The sequence below is a fragment of the Bos indicus x Bos taurus genome, chromosome X (assembly GCF_003369695.1).
Source record: "Bos indicus x Bos taurus breed Angus x Brahman F1 hybrid chromosome X, Bos_hybrid_MaternalHap_v2.0, whole genome shotgun sequence".
Lineage (NCBI taxonomy): Eukaryota > Metazoa > Chordata > Mammalia > Artiodactyla > Bovidae > Bos > Bos indicus x Bos taurus.
This window is the reverse complement of record NC_040105.1, coordinates 51,870,641-51,876,622: the sequence shown is the minus strand read 5'-3', so window position 1 is coordinate 51,876,622 and position 5,982 is coordinate 51,870,641. Positions and strand designations below refer to the sequence as shown.

General features: G+C 38.8%; 1 pseudogene; it reads left to right on the top strand.

Moving 5' to 3' along the window:
• The first annotated feature begins 2,337 nt into the window (after positions 1–2,337).
• LOC113887392 lies at positions 2,338–3,081 on the top strand (annotated as a pseudogene).
• The last annotated feature ends 2,901 nt before the right edge of the window (positions 3,082–5,982 follow it).

Below are 5,982 nucleotides of genomic sequence, written 5' to 3'. Positions count from 1 at the left end.
TGGAAATGGTTACAAGGACTGGCATTTGAGATCTAGAGTAATATTTGAGGGAGGCAGTTCTCCGTATGGGAGTATGGTGGCTGGCATGCATAGGTGTTGCAACTGCTTTTTTTTTTTTTGTAAGAGTAGGCACCTTAGAAAGCACTGGCCATGCATATCATTGACTATGGGAATTTGCAGAAGTTTATATTATGATTGGCGTCTGCAGGCGTACAACTGCTTCTAATAGATGGCAACTTTAGAAAGCATAGGCCTCATAGGTTTTTGACCTTACAACTGTGGCTGGTGTCTAAAAGCAGGTGGGCCCAAGTGGGTCCTAGTAAGAACAGACTGTGGATGCTTTTGTGGCGGAAACAGGGATTAGGGTATCAGGAAAAGAATATTTTGGTACTTGTTAAGGTTTACCTCAAAACAGCTTCAAAGCAGCATCAGAGGACTGAAAAAATTTTACTCCCTTTTTCTTAATTCTTAGCCAGGACCATAGGCTGGGGATTTTAACTGCAAAAGTAGCTAAGTTCCAGGTGAGTACTAAGAAGTCAGATTATATCTTTACATTCAGTAGATGGAATTTGATCAGCACTGTTATCTTGATTTGAATTGCATCCTATCCCAGAGGCAAGGGAAAACTCTGGAGGAGCTGCCTTTTTTAATTTTTGCGGCACATCCACAGACTCCCAGACCACCACACATACACCATCTCCACATGGTCTCAGGCTGGCTCTGGATTAACTAATAACATAAACCACGACCATGACTTTGGATTTTAAAGACCCAGCTTAACCTAGGAAAGCAGATGATTTTTATCAAGGTACAGCTAGAGAAATGAGAGTCCTTACCATATATAGGCTATAGCATCTTCTTGTATTGAGGTGGAGAAACATGTCTTAAAATTATTAAAATTCCAAACACTAAGCAAAAATACTTTAAAGACCGCCTTCTCAAAGAATATGATTTGCTCACAAAATCAAGGTATTGGGTTTCTTTCAGAATAATGTTTCATACTAATATATTTGTGAGTGATATGACATGATGTTTGAGACTAGCTTAATATTCCAGGCCACATTCTATAGTGGCTTAGACAGTAAAGAATCCACCTGCAATGCAGGAGACCTGGGTTTGATCCCTGGGTTAGGAAGATCCCCTGGAGAAGGGAATGGCTACCCATTCAGTATTCTTGCCTGGAGAATCCCATGGACAGAGGAGCCTGGCAGGCTAAAGTCCATGGGGTCGCAAAGAATCAGACATGACTGAGCAACTAACACTTTCACACTTTTTACACATATATGAACCCCAGTGTAACCACAAATCAAAGACCTATTAATATAATAGATACACAAAAACCAAAAAGAAAGACGCAAAAACGTACTGCTAAATAAAGTCATCAAACCATATGTAGAAACAAAATGAAGAAGAAATGAACAGAGCATAATTACCAGAACCACTGTGAAACAGGACAAAAACGAAAATAAGTACATAATTATCAACAATTACTTTAAATGTCAACAGAATAAATGCTCTGGTCAAAAGACTTAAAGTGGTTGATTGGATAAAAACAATACCCTTCAATATCCTGCCTACAAGAAACTCACTTCAGGGCTATTAGACACAGACTGAAAGAGGCATGTCATTTGTTGGATCATAGAGAAAGCAAGGGAATACCAGAAAAGCATCTGCTTCATTGACTGTGCTAAAACCTCTGGCTGTGTGGATCACAACAAACTGTGGGAAATTTCTAAATAAAGAGATGGGAATACCAGACCATCTTACCTGTTTCCTGAGAAACCTGTATGCAGGTCAAGAAGCAACAGTAAGAACCAGACATGGAACAGCAGACTGGTTCAAAATTGGGAAAGGACTACAACAAGGCTATATATTGTCACCTTACTTATTTAATTTATATGCAGAGTACATCGTGTGAAATGCCAGGTTGGATGAATCACAAGCTGGAATCAAAATTGCTGGGAGAAATATCAACAACCTCAGACATGCAGATGATACTACCCTAATGGCAGAGAGTGAAGAGGAACTAAAGAGCCTCTTGATGAGGGTGAAAGAGGAGCATGAAAAAGCTGGCTTGAAACTCAACATTTAAAAAAACTAAGATCATGGCATCCGGTCCCATTACTTCATGGAAAATAGAAGGGGAAAAAGTGGAAGAAGTGACAGATTTTATTTTCTTGGGCTCCAAAATCAATGCAGACAGTGACTGCAGCCATGAAATTAAAAGATGCTTGCTCCTTGGAGGCAACTCTTGTGGATGCAGCTACACGAGGCTGTGGAGTACTGAGCTATGCATCATGCCCTGGGCTGCACAGACTAGTGAATAATACAGTCAAGATGGCTAAAGGTGATCCTGAGAAACCAAAGGGCAAGATGTCTGCTCATGCCTTCTTTGTGCAGATGTGCAGAAAGAAACATAAGAAAACCCCCAAGGTCCCTGTCAATTTTGCTGAATTTTCCAAGAAATGCTCTGAGAGATGGAAGACCATGTCTGGGAAAGAGAAGTCTACATTTGATGAAATGGCAAAGGCAGATAAAGTGCACTATAATCAGGAAATGAAGGATTATGGATCAGCTAAGGGAGGCAAGAAGGACCCTAATGCCCCCAAGAGACCACCGTCTGGATTTTTCCTATTCTTCTCTGAATTCTGCTCCGAAATCAAGTCTACAAACCCTGGCATCTCTATTGGAGATGTGGCAAAGAAGCTGGGTGAGATGTGGAATAACTTAAGTGACAGTAAGAAGCAGCTATACGTCAACAAGGATGCAAAGCTAAAGAAGTATGAGAAGGATGTTGCAGACTATAAAGGGGAGTTTGATGGTACCAAGGGTCCTGCTAAAGTTGTCCAGAAAAAGGTGAAGAGGAAGAGGATAAGGAGGAAGAGGATGAATTAAAAAAAAAAACTGTTGATCTGTCTGTCTCCTTGTGAAAACCTTAGAGTAGGGAGCACCATGATTGACACACCTCTCACCCAAGACATGTCTGTTGCCCTCATTAGGTTTAATTACCCAACTGGATCATGATCATATTGTAGTCTCTCAAAGTGCTCTAGCAATTAGCAGTGGTTTACATGAAGTGGCCATGGGTGTATGGAGCACCTGGAAACTGTATCAAAGTTATACATATTTCCAAACATTTTTAAAATGAAAAGGCTCTCATCTTCTCCTCACTCTGTGCACTTTGCTGTTGGTGTGACAAGACATTTAAAAATATTTCTGGCATTTTTTTTTTTAATTTGGAAGGTGGTGTGTTAACTCTATGGTCATTGGCTAGAAATCCCGAGTTCTCAACTGATTACATAGCTATAGTTTGTGAAAAAAAAGAACAAAGCAACCAAGACACACTCTTGACGCTCCTTGCTTGGTGTGGAGGCTGTGGGGGTGATGCCTTCTGGAGGGGCCGTAGCTCAGGGTGTGCACTGTGGGGCATCCATTTAGCTTCAGGTTGTCATGTTTTTGTATATAGTGACATAGCATCCCATTGCCATTCTTAGCTGTGGAAAAGGAGGAGGGTCACCTGGCATGAGAAGTGTTCTGGATCCTTTTTAGTTGAAGTGTGGTTTTTTAAGCTGTTTTTTTTTTTTTTTAAACAAACCATAGAACTCTTCACTGTAAGCAAAGCCAAGAGCCACTGCACCAGTGAAAGTTCAAGAACCTTCTGTACTAAACACAATCTGCAACGTTGTTATTTTTTTGTATGTTTAGAATGCTGAAATGTTTTTGAAGTTAAATAAACAGTATTACATTTAAAAGATGCTTGCTCCCTGGAAGGAAAGCTATGACAAACCTAGACAGCATATTAAAAAGCAGAGATATCACTTTGCAGACAAAGGTACATATAGTCAAAGCTATGATTTTTCCAGTAGTGATGTATGAATGTGAGAGTTGAACTGTAAAGAAGGCTGAGCATTGAAGAATTGATGCTTTTGAATTGTGGTGCTGGAGAAGACTCTGCAGAGTCCCTTGGATCACAAAGAGATCAAACCAATAAATCCTAAAGGAAATCAACCTGAACATTCATCAGAAGGACTGACTCTGAAGCTGAATATCCAATACTTTGGCCACCTGATGCAAAGAGCTGACTTATTGGAAAAGTCCCTGATGCTGGGAAAGATTGAAGGCAAAAAGAGAAGGAGGTGGCAGAGAATGAGATGTTTAGCTAGCACCACTGACTCAATGGACATGAACTTGAGCAAACTCTGGGAGATAGTGAAGGACAGAGGAGCCCGGTGTGCTGCAGTCCATGGGATTGCAAAGAGTTGGACACAATTTAGCGACAATACAGTATAGTAATATGTACAGGAAAAATGTATTAATAGATTAATTAAAATTGGCAAAATGTTGATAATTCACTGAGTGATTCATTATTATTCATAGGTATTTGTTATAGTATTCTCTCTAATTTTGTGTATGTTTGAAATTTCCCATAATAAAACATTAAAAAAATAAAGTTTTGGTTTTCCTGTCAGAACAAGATCAGTGACAGAGTGAAAGAAAAAGATCTAAGAAAATATACTATTTAAGGTGGGAAAAGAAGGATTTTCTTAGGAAAATGTGATCTTGAGAACACACTACACAGAGATGAAGGGGAAATAGAAGATACACTTAAGAATCTAAAGCTTCTTAAAGATGTAACTAGAAAACAAGGATATATTAATTGTTACTAAGTCAGAGAGGTTGTTTGTGTCCCAAAGAAACCAAGAAGAGATAGGGAGAGAAGAAAAAATGCATTGGAATTACTCTAACCACAAGAGTCCATATCTACAATGCTATGAGCAGGTATTCCCATAGAAAACTGTTCTCCAAAAGCTGACCCTAGACTGTCTATATTTAGAGCAACTGGGGGAAAACCCACATAATATAGGCAAAATGTGCCCTCCCCAAAGATGTTCACACTCTAATTCCTAGAACCTGTGAATATATTACACAATAAAAGGGACTTTGCAGATGTAAATAAGGGTACAGACTTTAAGATGGGAAGATTATTCAGGTTTTTCTGGGTAGGTCCATTCTAATAACATGAGCCCTTTAAAAGCAGAAAACCTATCCTGGCTGTCAGCAAGAGAGATATGGCAGAAATCAGAGGGATTCCAAGGGTAGGATGTAGGGGTCCATGTGCAAGAACTAGAAAGAGCCCTTTGGGAGCTAAGGGCTACCTTAGCCTGTCAGATGATAGCTGACAAGGAGTCACAGTCCTCAAGTCTACCAGAGTACAGAACTAGATTTTAACAACAACCTGAGTGAGCTTGGAAACAGATTCCAGAGTCTCTGATAAGAGCCCAGCTGGCCAATACCTTGATTACAGCCTTGTGAAACTCAGCAGAGAAACCAGTTGAGCCAATCCAGACTGCTGACCTATAGAACAGTGAGATAACAAATTTGTATCACTAAATCTTGAAATCTGTGATAATTTGTTACAACAGCAATAGAAAAATATTATATGCCATAATATTAAGTGGATATAAAACATTTAAACAGATTTATGAAAGGGAGATAAGAATATCACAAAGTATTTCAAGCATTTTATTTTTTAGGAAGCAATATAAAATATTTATTCAAATTTTATACATTTATAGAGATCTTTACTTCAAGCATTTTAGATGAGTTTCAAGGCAACAAAATTATGTGTGAACATGTTCTCATGGGCAGAAGTTCAGAACATGTATGGACTTAGGACACCAAGAGAAAGAAGCAGGGAAGATGAGACACATAACAAGAGAATGGGGCCAGACAGTAATAGATTGAGTTAAGCCTAGAGTAGACATTGATTTTAATGGTGGAATTATCCAGTTCTTTGAGGTGAAAGTAGATAAGAATCATTGAACTGTGGATTATTGATCTGCTTTTTCAGATTCAGAATTTCTTTTTTTTCCCCTGCCTGGTTTTATTGAGGCATAACTGACATAACACTTTTATCACACCTAAGGAAATGAACAATAATATTCTTACAATAAAATTTTAATATCTCCTAATAATATCATC